At 41.0% G+C, this 15,587-nt stretch overlaps 1 pseudogene; it reads right to left on the bottom strand.

Annotated features, from left to right (window-relative positions):
- Positions 1 to 3,732: 3,732 nt before the first annotated feature.
- LOC116279201 (trafficking protein particle complex subunit 9-like) overlaps positions 3,733 to 15,587 on the bottom strand; it is a 30,754-nt pseudogene continuing 18,899 nt past the window's right edge.

Here is a 15,587-nt window from a genome sequence, read left to right as displayed (position 1 = left end):
ACCCAGGTTGTTTTCCATGTTACACTATCATGGATCCTCACGCATAAAAAGTTACGACTCTATGCTGTCTTATGTCCTTTCCAACTCAAATATGATGACACCAATATTTCAGCAGAATGTCTATGTCTCCACTTCCTCTCTTCTATTAGGAGAATATATCAATGGCCACAAAGCAGAAATCCAATTAAAAATACCATGGACGAAGCCTGGTGAAAGTCTGCGTAAGAGACTTTGCTCTCACGCTCAGTGAATGAAAACTCAGAAAAAGTGGTCCTTCTCCCTCAGCAAGTGGGAGGTAGCCTGATTGTGTGTGTGTGTGTGTGTGTGTGTGTGTGTGTGCGCGCGCGCGCACGCGCGCGTGTGTGTAAATCAAATACAATGAATTCTGGGACGTGTACAGACTTTTTTTATGTTACTGTCATTTCATGAGAATGAGCAAACCTTTAAAGTAATTTGAATCTAGTGTTCTGAGAGAGTCTCAGGGACTTTTTGTGGTGGAGGGGAAAGGGGAAAGGAAAGGAGGAAAGAAGTAAATGAAGCAAAGGTGTAAGAATACTGCTAGGGAAACGCAAGACATTAATTTTGTTCCCACTTGCATCGCACACAAATTAGGGACTGGCTTTCCCCCATGTCTTGTCAAGCACTGAGTTGCAGAAGAAGAGGCGACAGCCCATTTCTCACTGAGCTTGTGACTGTACGTGGCATGTTATAGACACAAATCATTTACTCTGATCAAACACTCTAGCAGCAGGCCGTAATTCTCCTATTTTCAGAGACAAGAAAACAGGAGTTCAAAGAGGGCATCTAATTGACAAAAGTCAGAGGACCAGTAAAAAAGAGAGGATGAGTTCAAACTCAGATCTGAATGGAGAGTCTGCTCTTCCCTCTCCCAGGACTGGAAAATCCTTAACACACAGGATCCCCAGCTCCCCTGCAGTGTTCTTGGCACCAAGCATTTCCCATGGCGATGGTCTCCAGTTCTCACAGACACAGTGCTCTGTGCAGCCAATGACCTCCATCGGACCTTGATCATCTACCTCCCACGCCCACCGGGCTTCACAATAAAGGCAGGAAAGCTGGCTTTCAAGTGCAGACAAAGCCTCCCCTGGTCTAACCTGGGCTCTTCTGTGGCTTCTCCAGCCTAAAGGCAGCCATGAAATTGCTCACAGTTTGCACATGAGCCACACTACCTCTCTCCATCTGTCTCCACACGTGTTCTACTTAGCTATGACCATTTTGATAATCTTGGAAACAAATTTTGAAAAACAGAAAAGAAAGGATTCTGGAACAAGTACTTAATACTTACAATTTTAAATGACAAGTTTCAAAGTGAATATTTACAAACCGAATCTGCCTTCCTATGTGTCAGTTTAAACAGTTAAAAAATATAATAGCAAAAAATTCTCACTTACAAAATTAACAAAAACATCAACAATAAACTGGAATAAACTCAAAAATAATGCCCATGTTGTACATGAAGAAACTACAGGAATGTACTGAGGGGTAAAGTAAGAGGTGTGAATGTAGAGACATCAACATATTGTATGGAGGAAAGCAGTTTTGTAAAGATGTATGTTTTCCTAAAGATAATTCAAAAATTACAAAAAAAATCCCATGGAAACTCTTATCTGATTTTTTTTTAACTTGAGCAAAGAATTTTAGAATTCTTCAGGAATAATAAAGTCATAATACTAGCCAAGAAAATTTGGGAAGGAAGAAAACAAAAAAAATCACACTGTCAGTTATTAAATAAATTTTTACAATATGTAAGATATAGATCTGGAGTAAGAAAGTAAGATTGACAAAAATAAACCATGGGCTCAAAAAGAGACTCTAGTGTACATAAGTATTTTGTACAGGTGGGATTTCAAATCAAAGAGCAAAGTATGAATTCAATAATTGTCCTGGGACAATCAGAGAATCACCTGGAAAGAACAAATTCTATTCCAGTCATAATGACCACAAGAAAAATTACAGATAGGGATGTAAATATTAGAAAGTACTAATAACAGCAAATACAAATCTTTGCTCATATTAATTCAACTTCTCCTCACTATAACAAGTACTATTTTCATCTCCATCTTAGAGATTAAAAAAACCTACAGAAGAGATTTATACCATTATAAGATAGTATTTCTAAGAAAAATACCAAAGGTAAAACCCAAAAAGAAGACATTTACTATCTTAAGAATATTTTGAGCCACAACAAAAATAAACCTACTGAACAAAATGAAAGGCAGGAAATTACAAGGAAAAGCTCTGTGATACATGTTGATGAAGACAAGGGGTTAATGTTCATAACATACAAATAGCTGTCACAAAGCAACAAGAAGCTCCCACACATAAAAGTGTGCAATGGACAAAAGGGATCATTCACTTTTTAAAAGTCAGATGGGTAATGGGTGAAAAATGCTCAATACCTCACTGGTCATCAAGTGCAAACTAAAACAATGAAAAAGCACTTTTGCTCATCATATTGGCAAATATTTTTAAAAGATATTCTAGCTAGTGTCCATCTGTGAGAGAACAAACTGTGAGCAACATTTTGGAGGACGACATGTCAATGGATATGTAAACTCTGAAAAACGTGTGTACACACAGACTCAACTCCACTTTTAGGAATCGTTTCGTTTAGAAAAAAAAATCAGTTCAAAAAGATGTACTCATCAGGGCATTTACACAGCACTGTTTACAATGATGGGAAGAAAAGCTGAAGTGAAATCATATCCAGCGATAGAGAATTGGTTACATAAGTTATTCTACATCTTTTCATTCCCCACTGGAGAAGGAATTTCTAGAGTCACTTGAAAGGAGCCTGTGATGAATGTAAATGTCACATCCAGGGACTAAATTTCCAGAAGCCTTAACTAAAGGAATACTCATACAAGATCACAGGAATGTCTGTACAAGCAGCATGCCAGTCAAACATCCTTTCTGACAGTGGAAAATGGAGAAAACTTAAGTGTCCACCATCAAGACAATGATGCGGTAAATCACGGCGAGCTGTGGGCACTGAGGGGTCGGCGTTTCGGCGTGGTCCAGGGCCTTGTCCACAGCACTCTCCCACTAAACGTGTCCTTACACAAGAGACCGCACCTGCACATCAGGAGACCCCTCCACTCTGAAAGGACCGTGTGAGTCTGGAGTGGGAGGACGCCTATGATATACCCCTGAGTGAATAAACCGAGCTGCAGAAAGCATATAGTATGGCCTTATTTTTCAATAAAGCATATATACACACACATATATATATAGATATCTTACATAAGAGTATGTATGTATGTGTATATATATATGTCATAGGCATAAAGGTCATGAAATATATACACCACATTGTCAACAGTTTTTACTCTCAGGAAATAAGGGGAAGAGAGGTAGGGGCCTTTCGGTACCACCACAGTTCTCTTTTCAGTATTTCAGGGAAGTATACTTGGAGTTTAAAAGTTGATTTAAGTCCGAAGTAAAGTGGACGGTGCTTCCACAAGACAGAATGCTATACCGGTCATTAAAAATCGTGCCAGGGGAGATAGAATATTGTAGAAAAACATGTAATAAGCCGAATGTAAAATGGCGGTCTCCACACAGTAAACAGGCACAGTGTGCTCTCTGGTTTTTATGACAGATGTGATACACACTGACGAAAAGAATAGAAACTAGATGCTAAAGTGTTAATTATTACCTCTGAGTAGTGGAACCAGGATAGCCCCTTTTGCCCTTTTTTCCATACATATTATATTAAATACACATTATTTTTCATCTGAAAAAAAGCATTTTTAGATGTCTAGTACCACGCATTGGAGAATAATACACGAGTACTTACAGAAATAATTAACTAGGAAACACAGCAGCAGCGTCACACAATGTAGAAAGGGCGATCCTGAAAAACACCGCGCAGTTACATAAGGACCCACAAAGTGAGAGCACCTGCTGTAACAGGGCGTGGCCCCCTTCTGTATGTCAGATTTGCTTCAGGGCTGAGGCAGTTCTGAGCACGGCCAGTGTCAGTGCTGGTGTCCGGATTGATACCACTGGAGGTGAGGGCACCTGCAAGCCGAGAGGAAGAACAGAGATCATCCTCTGCCTTTTCTGTCTTGTTTCATTTTTATTTTAATAGAGAGGCATAAATAAGTTAAACTGTGAATCTTCCCTACTGAAATTTCAGTAATGAAACCGTTTTTAAAGTCTTCACAGCATATATTCAGCCTATACCTGTCTTTTCAACAAAGCATCATATTTATTAAATGTTAATTAACTCAGTTAATTAACTCTCTGTTGAAACCTTCTATTAAAGAACATGAAATGCACTACGTAAAAGCACCACGCCTGCAGTGACTACCTTAGCTGTCTTGACGGCAGTGCAGTCAGCCCCCACCATCCCGTGGCCCTGAGCTCCTGATGCTGGTAAGAGAGCACGCTGCCGCCTCAGATGGAGAGAAAGTGTGAAAGCATTTTCTGAAATCTACAGCACTGACAAAACATAACTGACAAATCGCAGGCAACTTGGAGGCTGTCATTTTCTGTTTCTGGCCAACACCGGTCAATGAGCAGAACCACCCCATTCCCGAGCCATGGGACTCACGTAGGAAGCAGTTTTGGAGAAATTTCCAGGTATAGAATGTAACCAACTACACGTAGAACTGTGACAAATGAAACGATGCAATACTCTGATTTTGGAAGACACTCAAAATATTCTCCTAAGCCTTAGTAGCTGGAAAGGCTGGGCTTCTCCTAAGCCACTTATTTATTTCACAGCCAGTGAGCATCTCCCACAAACCCTGTTCCCTGTGTCTGCTGGGAGCCTCAGGCACACTCTTGCTGTTGATCTTATAAGTCACAAGGCAGAGGCGTGTGTCTCACGCCTGCAACACTCACAAAGGCTCGCCTCCTAGCTTCACTGTCTGAACTTGGCCCCATTTTCTCACCTGTTTATTTGGTATCTGTTCTTCTGTAAGCTGCCTAAAATGCTTCTTCGAACAAGTCAGAAGAATGAGTGGGTAGAGAAAGAGACAGATGGGCAGGTGAGAGTTGGGCAGACAAACAGAGAGACTCCAAGGAAAGGGGAACAAAGAAAATTTCCTATGCAAAACCCTCTTCTAGACAGGGAGGAAAACCACCACGGAGAAGTGTGAAGAGGCAGGTGGCTTAGGACTGTTTCCTGGATTCCATGAAAAGTCACACCAGGAGATGAGAGGGAAGAATTATAAATAATAAAAGAAAAAAAGCATGCATCCTTGAAAAATATATCTATAATATGTTCTTTCTAAAGAATGGATTCAAATCAGCAGGGCCCAATAACACAATCCTTGGGTATTTACAGAATTGAGAATCCCCTCTCCAAACCACAAGGCAACCCCTTGGAGCACTGAGAGTCTACACGGGGCGGTCATAAAGCTGTCACCGCAAAAGCTATGCTATCCTGCACTTACAAGGAACGAGCAGCTGTGCTCGGGCTGCCCACGCGCGTCATTTACACCCCACAGCACCTCTACGGGGGGGACGTCTAGCGAGCCCCGTCTCTGCAGGACAGAAAACAAGTCCGGGAGAGGCTAAGCCGACCTACGTGTTCTCCATCTCACAGGGCTGGTCACTCCAGAGCAGGACTCGAACTCGGACCCACGTTTGTAACCACAGTACTACCGTGCTTTAGGTGCTTTTTGTGTGTATAATACATTTGTTTCTGGCATGAAAGGATATTTAATAAATGTTCGGTTGTCTTGTCTATCTCATTAGCTCACAATCTTTATACCATTGAATTGTTCTCTTTTCCCCTGGAGAAAGGAATGGGAAGAGAGGGGGTCAGAATGAGGTGGGGCTCCATTCTTTATCTGGTACCTCATCTGATCCAAGTCCCCAGCCAGGGTGAAGGAGCAAATGTTCTCTTCATCTTTTAAAGAGAGGGCTCCACTGATTGTGTGTCGGAGCCAGCCGACAACGAGCAGGTCCAGAAACCTGTTCTACAGGACTGAGAAAAGAAAGAAGACACTAAAAGGTGGGGTTGAGAGGGTCGCACTCTAAGCCTGCAAGACGCAAGGCCAAGAATGGACGACGAGTTTATTTTCAGCAGTTAATTTATACAATTTCAACCAGCTAGAGTGTGCATTCCTTCATGTAGGCAAAGGCATTGTCTTCTAAACTTAAGACCACCTGACAGCGTGTAGTAAAATCATTAACTTGTGTATTGTTTCCATAAACCGCCATAGGCTTAGATCAGTAACTTGTATGCTGATTGTATCTTCTTGCTCAAAGGCCATTAGTGTCTCATTAGTATAGGACGTTCCTGAGGTTTTAAGATTCCTTGGCGCAAACATCCCAAAGGGGTGGCGGGACAGAGATTGTCTTTGATAGATCAACCTCAAAGCCTGATGCTAGCACTCAAGATTTATTATCCTGTTTTGTGCCGGCCGTCCTCAGGTCATGAGTGGCTCCCCACAATGGTGACTTACTCAAATCCAAAACCAAGGATGGGGGAAGGGCACATGCAGCAACCAAATCAGTATCACCTGTAGGAAGGCGAAAAGAGCTCACGGGAGGGCTCAGGGGGTCAGTCTGATTTAATTTCAATCGATAAAAGAATACCACAGTCTAAAAATACAAGCATGCAATGGATTTGCTCTTTCTTGAAATCTAGCAAGTTTCCACAGTCCACACGTAACATTATCGTGAACCAGTGAAAGGAAGATTCTACAGACAGAGAAAATCAATTCCACAGACAGGCTGAAACACAGGCTGGAGGAAAGGAAGAGAAAGGGCATAGTTAAGAAGAAGGGAAAGACTGGGAAAAAGACATCATCACAAGGACTCTCAAGCATCATCCAACAATCATATAATCATTCATTCAAGAGAGAGTTACTGAGGTCCTATTTTGTGCAAGATTGTACAGAGGGCAAAGCAAGAGCGCAGCATCCATGTTGGCAGCAAGTGGCGGGGCTCAAATACACTTCTGATCCCGGTACCTTGCACACTTGTCTTCAGTATAAAGCCAAAAAAAAATAAAGTAAAATAATACTATGTAAAGTCAACGCATTGTTGAAAAAAATTAAAGACCTAAATACTTGGACAGACACACCACGCATATTCCTGGATCAGAAGACAGTGCTCTTGGAATGGCAGTGCTCCCAGAGCGATCCGTATATTCAACGTGGTCTCGATCACAAACCCAGCGGGCTCCTCTGCAGAAACTGACTGCTTTCTGCTACAATTCATATGGGAATTCGAGGGTCTCAGTAACCAAAACGTACTTGAATAAGAAGAACAACGTGAGAGGACTTGTAATTCTCAATTTCAAACCTTACAACTGTATCTCCAGGTGAGGTTAGAGGCCATTTTTAAGTTAGTATTTTGTTTATTCTTATCTTCTAAATTCTCTACAATGAATATAACTGTTACAATCAGAAAAATAAAAAGTAAGGTATCTTTTAAAACATGCACACCGATTCATTCATTGGGAAATAAATATTTTAACTATAAAGAGGTAAACAAATATCTAGTGAAAAAGGACTACTTAAAGACAAGAGTGCATTTACATTTTTCATAAATTGAAAACTGCAAAGCACAAACACATCAAGTTTCTAGGGAGACCGATGCAACATATTAATAGTTATTTTCAAAAATTCTAATTGAACAATGAAAACTCAAGAAACGGAAAATCGTGGTTGACAGCCAACTGCAAACACATGAAGAGCAAAGGCCTAGAAATCACAGTTCCTTTAACTCTGCTACTAACTCAATAGGAGAGGAAATTCCTCACTGAGGGGACAGTGGAATCCCATGCATGACAGGAAACACAGTACAAACTGCACTAGAATTGGGAGTGAATTTCTTAGAAGAATTCTAAAGTTACAACATTGCTGAAAAACTATAAAAACACTGACAGATTAAAACAGACAATCATATATATTATATAGTAACATATGAAGTCTTCTCCCATGTTGCATAGAAATACAAAGTTACATTTGTTCATTTATGGGCACTGATTACTTTACCCCAGGTAGAATATTTCAACTAAAACAAATAATCAATAATATACTCCTCTTGTCAAATCTAGCTGATAAATTACTCTGCTATGTAACCATAATGTGTCTAAGATAGATCTAAAATTAGTGAAAAAGATCTTTGCATGGTTTCTTGAACTCTTCTCAAAATTCCAAGCATAATTTTAAAATAGATCTGAGCAAAATTTCTATATTATCTTTTCCCTCGTGAAATGAACAACACACTCTGTTGTCAAAATTCTGTCCTTACAATGATTCACGAGCACCGTATCCTAACAAAACTGCTGGACAGCAAGGCACTATCCAGACACTGTGACCAAACAAATGAAACACAATGAAGACAGTGACCCTATTCTGGAGGGCTTATAATCTGTGTCAACACTGGGGTTTTTATTTGATTGGTTTGATTGGGTAGCAAAATAAAATCAATCAAGTATTTTCTTCTTTGAGCATTCTGTAAGTAATGACTCTGTTTTTAGTGTCATGAGCAGGAAAGACTTAAGCATGACTTGATTACGTCAACTAGCAACAATCATCACTCGAGAGTGAGTAATAAAGAAGTTCACTGATAGCAATGCTTCTGCCTACATGAGACCTAAAATAAACCTACACTGATCTCTGCAAGGAAAATGAGGAGATGAGGTCCCCAATGAGAAAACAAACTAACAAGAAATCAAAAAAGGAAAGACTTTTTCATTAACGATCCCAGGAAGGAGGGGAGCATGGTGGTGAAGAGCACAGATGCTGGGGACAAACATGAGGGTCTGGACTCCCACAGCACTGGGTAGCTGTGACACTGATATGTCAGTGAAGTTCTCCGCATCTCAGTCTCCTATTCACAGACTGGGAGGAACAACAGCACCCATCTCCTAGAACGGTCCTAAGAATTAAGTTATTTTATATATAAAAGTTTAAATAAAATACCTCAGATTTTAAATATTACCCCAAAAGCACAAGGAACAAAAAAAACAGAGTTAAATTGAGTTCATCAAAATTTAAAACTTTGCTTGATAGGGCACCATCCAGAAAGTGATAAAACAACACACAGGAAAATATTTTTTCAAATCATTTATCTGATTAGGAATTTGTATCTCCAAATGAAAAAAAAAAATCCTACAACTCAAGAATAAAAAGGCAACTCAATTAGAAAGTGAATAAAGGATCTGAAAAGATATTTTTCAAGGAAAATATACAAATGGCCAATAAGCACAATGAAACGATGTTCAATATCTTTAGCTGTAAGGAAATCAAGTCAAAACCACTAGGAGAAACCGCTTCACACTCACTACAATAGGTTATAATAAAAAACAGAGTAACAAGCACTAATGAGGACACAGAGGAAGTGGAGATCGCAGCCCTTGCTGGTGAGGACGTAACACAGCGTGACCGCTTTGGAAAACAGCCTGGCACGTCCTCAGAGAGTTGAACATTTGCTTTCGGAATGACCCAGCAATTCTGCTCTCTGGGCACACACGTAAGAGAACTGAAAACAAATGTCCACCTAAAAACTCCTACAGGAATTTTCACGGCGACACTACTCATCACAGCCAAAAAGCAGAAACAACCCAAATGAGTATCACCTGATGAATGGGTAAACAGTGGGCCAAGCCATACAGTGGAATATAATTCAGCAATAGCAAAGCATAGAATACTGACCCAGGCCACAACGCGGACAAATATTGAAAACGTTACTCAGTGTGAAAGAAGTCAGTCACAACAGACGGTTCCATTTCCATGAAGTGACTCGATTAACGTGAAATGTCCAGCACAGGCAAATCCACAGAGACAGAAGAGTGGCTCCTTGGGGCTGGGGTAGGATGGTGAAGATGGGAATGACTGCTTATGCATACAGGGCTTCCTTTTGGGGGGATGAAAATGTTCTAAGATTGAATGGGATGCACAATTCTGGGCATAGAGAAAAAACCGCTGTACATTTTATTGGGTGAATTGTATTAAAACTGTTAAGAACAAAAGCACCTCGGGCCAGTACCTTCCAAAGTTAATGCAAATTGCTAACTTTTATTACAGGAAGAAGAAACTGCCCTCAGCATGAAAGCAGCAGATCAGCAAATGTGGGTTAACTGAAATTGGACAAGAGCATTTCACTTGAAACAGTTGCTGAGTGTACACGAAATATTCAGAAATAGGAAAATCAGTTTGACATCACGAAAAAGCATTCTGCTTCAAATGCAGATCAAGGATTCGGCAAGCCCAGCTGCTAGAAATGACCAGAGAAGAAACCTGGTTCTTAAAACAAGCACCAGAGCCAGCAAGGAAATGGTGGCGAGGAAAGCAGGCAGCCGAAAATCTGGAACAGTTTGCTACAAATCATTTCTCCACTGAAAATTCAAAAATAAAATGAAAGTGATGCAATGCTCTGTTGACCTCACGTGAATGGGCTTCCTCCGGTGCTCGACAGTTCTGTAACCCCGAATGAGAGACTCAGGAGAATCAGCATGTCTCCTGGCAGTCCCCAACTGACTGCCCACCAGCACGCTGACCACCATCACATCTGCCAGGGTTGAATTGCAGAGAAGAGACCAAGTTCTGAAAGGTACAGGAAATGTTGACCAGGGAAGAAAAGGCTGCGGTCAGTCCTGGGACAGAGGCCCTGTGAGCAGAGGCCAGAAAGCTGCAGGTGACCTGGGGTGGCCCTGGGGCAGGAAGGGGCCACGGGTGACCAGGTCTCAATTCTCTTCTGTCTCTCCCTCGGGTAGGAGCGATAAAGCCTGCATCCTTCTCACATGGAACTGTGGGCTCTGGCTGGCTGAAGTCTTAAAGACACGGAAAGATTACTCAAGACTCTGTGGAAAAAGTCAAAAAAGCAAGAAGGAGTAAGGAGCCAACTCCACGAGCCTCTCAAATGCTTCCATATTTATTGTGTATAATCAAAGGAAAAAGTCATTAACAGTTGTGTGATAGTAAGCAGGAACTTGAGGAAAGATGGGATGAGATGGGATGAGATTGTAGAATCAACAATGAGTACAAAGGGTTAGTGTATCATTAAGGAAGTCATGGAGTGAGGGGAACAAAATACATTCTTTAGATATATTAATTACAAAGCAGACCACCAGACCAGCCAGGTCCCTGTTTTGGGGATAATAGACAATCTAACAGCACACAAGGCCAGCGTTTACAGCGGAGGGTCTGGGTCGTTGCTTTCCAATGAGCAGAGTGCTATCTAAAACCTCAACTATGCAAGCAAAGCATTGTATCTGCTTTTTAAGTCAAGGAGACAGGAGTGAGGATGCACAGGCGCCTGCTTGCAAAGCAGTAACTAAGCATATTTTTTCCTTCTTAAAGTTGGCAGGCAGCTGGCGTCTGTTACAATTTGTTAACCCAATCATGGGCTCCCACATGGAACCATTATGGAGGACACTCTGGGATGACAAATCCTGGCTCTGGGCCTTTTCCTGCCAGATTCAGCCAATCTAGCAGGGTCTAGACACATCCCTGAATAACGACCCTACAGAACCCCCACACTCTTAACTCCTGGTGCTTGAAACTTAATTTTAGCTCTTAACAACTTAACGTAGAAAAGTTTCAGAAATAAAAAATATTATATTCTTTTTATATCTCATCATAGGACTGATTTTTCTGATTGCTCTAAGCTGCTGTTACTTGGTAAAGCACCTAATTTTGCAGGTGTATTCAGTACTTTCCATTGGCTATAACTAGCCAGTTTGGGCTTGCTAACTTCTATTGGTCAAATACCGATATACTTAATTGATTTAATTGTTCATCAATTTCAGCCTGGAGGAGAGGGAGTGTCACTCCCTTCCTCAGCCCACCCTCAACTCTTTTCTCATCAGCAACTCAGGCCTCCTGAAAACAAAACAAAGCGTTTGTTTTCCTTATACACTTTCCACAAACCCAACAGGAAACATAGCCTGGAGAAAGAATTCAACACAAATGTTAAAAGCAAAATCTATAAACCTGAAGCAACTCCATCTCCGAATCATGATACACAGTGACATGAGAGTATGTGTGTCAGGCACAAAGCATGCGTGAGCCTGACCACCTGATTTCTATTCTTCCAAGGAAGGAGGGTTTTCATATTTTTTATTATCACAGTTTGTCATTGTTTCTGATTAAGCCAAAAAATAGTTTATGAAATAATTAAGCACTGCAATAACAGATTTTTGTTGTATCAATTACAGAAGGCATTAAGAGGGGATAGGAAAACCCACATCTGTAAAAAATGCAAAATTTCTTCCCCTGTTAAGAACACGTATACAAAATGCAACAGAGAATTCAAATTCTTGTGGAGAGGAGCAAAAGCCACAGAATCAGAGCAAAGTCATTACCATGAGTCAATTCAAAATTCCCTGGACATACATGGGCAATGTATTCAAAGAAATTTAAAGGCACACTGCAAACCATTCACTTAATGATTTAGAAGAATTTCCCTCTTTAACAGACAACAGAAATCAATAGGGTGCCCCACCAAACAAGGACCAAAGAACAATCAAGTTTTTAACAGTTCTGATAAATCAGCATGTTCTAAAGATCAAAATCCAGAAATTTTAAACATTCATTCGCACCACAATGACACAAGCACTTAAAGGAAAAAACCCCAAAGAAACTAAGCATATAGATCATGTACATAGATCAATGAGAACTTCTTATGTCGCTGGAAGAAATCACAGGGTGTCGCCTTTTATTTGAAAAATAAAACTACTTTTAAAGATTACTGCTAAAACACATTTCATCATTCATGTTGCCTTGAAAAAGCTGAGGCACTTGTATCGGATCAGAAAAGCAATTCTGAGTAATAGTATGTTTCAATTCAGAGCCAGTTTGCTTTAGAAGAAAAGAAAAAGGAAAGCTCCTGTTTCTCATATCCTGCACAAAGTGTGAAGTGCTTCCCTGCCTATTTCTCCTCCCATTTTCTAAGCTCATGCTCCCCAACCCTTCTGAAACAAGTATGAGAACCGCTTATTCCCACCAATATGCCAAAAGCCAAAAGAATATCAATTTATTTGTGTAAATATATGCCTACACCTTGAACTGGAGGAGAAAGGTATCAGAAGTCTATATGGAACTTATTTCTACCTTCCTGAAATCACACACACAAACGTTCACACAGACACAGACACATACCCCCTGGATACTGGGCACTTCACAAGGTTAGGACTTCCAACTTCTAGAAGATAAATTTGTAGTTAGTTTAAAATACAAAACTGTCAGCTTTTGAAAGCCTTGATCTTCTGCTAAACGATCCAAATATCAAAGAGACCCAATTAGCCTTCTCTGTAGAATGTAATTTCCCATGATGGCAAAACAGACCCTAAGAAGCACTGGATCCAAGACTCGTGTTTATCACTAGCTATGACCGTTTTTAAGCACATTAACACATTCAGAAAGGTAGTTCCTAACAACATTTATTCTTATTGAAATAGCATAAGTGTTCAATTGTCTATACACAGACTAGGTCCCATGATGGTGTTTAAGAGCTATTTTGTGTATTGCAATGAATGTTTATTTTTAAGTGCAGACAAGGAGAGTGGGTATTAATCAGTTTTGAGCACCTGCTTAGCACGCACAATGTCCTGGCTTCAGTCCACAGTACCTCCAAGGAAATAAATAAAAATAAGTGCATATTTAAAAATAAGAATAAAGTTATAAAAATGCAGACTAAAAACCACTGCAATCTAGCAGCGACAATTACAATAAAAAAACAAGTGTTTCTATCAAATATTGACTATATGCCAATCACAGAGACAACCACCAATCACACCTGATAACCATCACGTGTGATTCTCAGCAACCCTACTAAGTAGACACGGATGAGAAACCCGGCCCTGCGGATGAGGAGACGGGGCTCGGAGGAGCCGGGGACGCTGACCGTCCTGCTCCCCGTGACACCACGTCAGCCCAGGGCAAGCGCTGACGGAGCTGCACTGAGGGGACTCCCAGCTGCATGGAACCTCAGGGGACTGGGGAGTCCCAGAAAACACAAATAATTGTTCAGTGAAAAACCAGCTCAAATATATTACACTGTGCCACCTCCTTTAAACAGGGAACATGACTGAGACCTTTTTGATGCCTCCGTGTCCTTTCTGTCATCATCAAAAATTTGCCCTCTCAGCGCGACCAGTGATGACCAGGACCTCATATGAAGTGCACTCAGATGGAAGAGCTTTTAAAGCTGTTTTATGAAGTTTGTTAGAGTCTGTCTATACCTCACACAGGCGGTCATCCATCACTTCTCACCGGGGTGGATGTACCACCTGAAATCACTCCTTTCTGCTTTTTAAAATCCCTTCATCTAATCCGGAATTTTCAACAGCTAAGCAGCAGCTCAACCACAGACAGTGGACAGCTTCTCACCAAATGGACTCGAACTGTCCATAGGACTACCTCGAATCCCTTTTCTTCTATTAAGCCCACTTCCAGGTACTTCATCATTTTCTGATTGGTGGACTTGGCCTCTGACTGGCCTACTCATTGAGCTCCCAGCCTCACATCCGGGTGTGGGATAGGACCCTGCTGTTGGGGGAAATCAGTGCGGAAGGCGGACATCCTCCAGTCAGGACTGCACGGGTAGAAGTGACACAACGTGCTCCGAAATTATATCGTCAGCACCCTTGGGCTCCCTTGGACTGGTTTCACATTAACCAAACTCATGAGACACTGATGTGAGAAAACCAGAAATTTAATTTATTAATGTAACAGGAGATGTGAAACTACAAACCAGACTGAAATATCGGAGTTCAACCATGAGTACATTTTCTCCTCAATGGCCCAATCACGGGCAGGCAGTCACATGGCAAGCGTGGACAGAAACAGAGCAGGAAGGGTTTCTAGATTAACTCAATGGACTAAATTTCTGTTATACGAAAAGGTCTACTGCCTGGAAAACAATTAACGCTAATCACGGTGCACTCTTCGTGGACAGTGGCCGAGACACGACTGTAAGCACCTGTGTAACTTTCCTTTCCCTGTCCTTTCTGGGCTAACTGATGCACAGAGGTACAGAGATCCAGGGATGCAGATACCTCTAAACACCCAAAGCCCATCCCTGGGAGCCTGGAAACCAGACAGCCAGGGTTTAAGTACCAGCTCTGCCACTTTCTAGCTCTGTGAACTTGGCCAACTTACTTACTCTCTCCGTGACTCAATTTCCACATTGTAAACCTGGGATAACAATCAAACCTTCCTTACTCATTTGTTGTGAGGTTTGAAAGATTCATTTCTGTAAAACTCTCAGAAAATAATGTAGCACAATTTTGGTGCTCAACAAATGTCTATTTATTTATTTATTTATTTTTAGATTCCACATATGAGCCATCTCATATGGTATTTTTCTTTCTCTTTCTGGCTTACTTCACTTAGAATGACATTCTCTAGGAGCATCCATGTTGCTGCAAATGGCATTATGTTGTCGGTTTTTATGGCTGAGCAGTAAAAAACAAAAACAAAAACAAACAAGCAAAAACAAAACATAAACACAGGAAAGAAATAGACTTATGGACAGAGAATACAGACTTGTGGTTACCAGGGGGGTAGAGGTTGGAAAGGGATAGACTGGGATTTCAAGATTGTAGAATAGATAAACAAGACTACACTGTATAGCACAGTCAAATATACACA

Source organism: Vicugna pacos, unplaced genomic scaffold (genome assembly GCF_048564905.1).
Source record: "Vicugna pacos unplaced genomic scaffold, VicPac4 scaffold_65, whole genome shotgun sequence".
Taxonomy (NCBI): domain Eukaryota; kingdom Metazoa; phylum Chordata; class Mammalia; order Artiodactyla; family Camelidae; genus Vicugna; species Vicugna pacos.
Note: the sequence above shows the minus strand (reverse complement) of the source record. Positions and strands in the feature narration are given on the sequence as shown.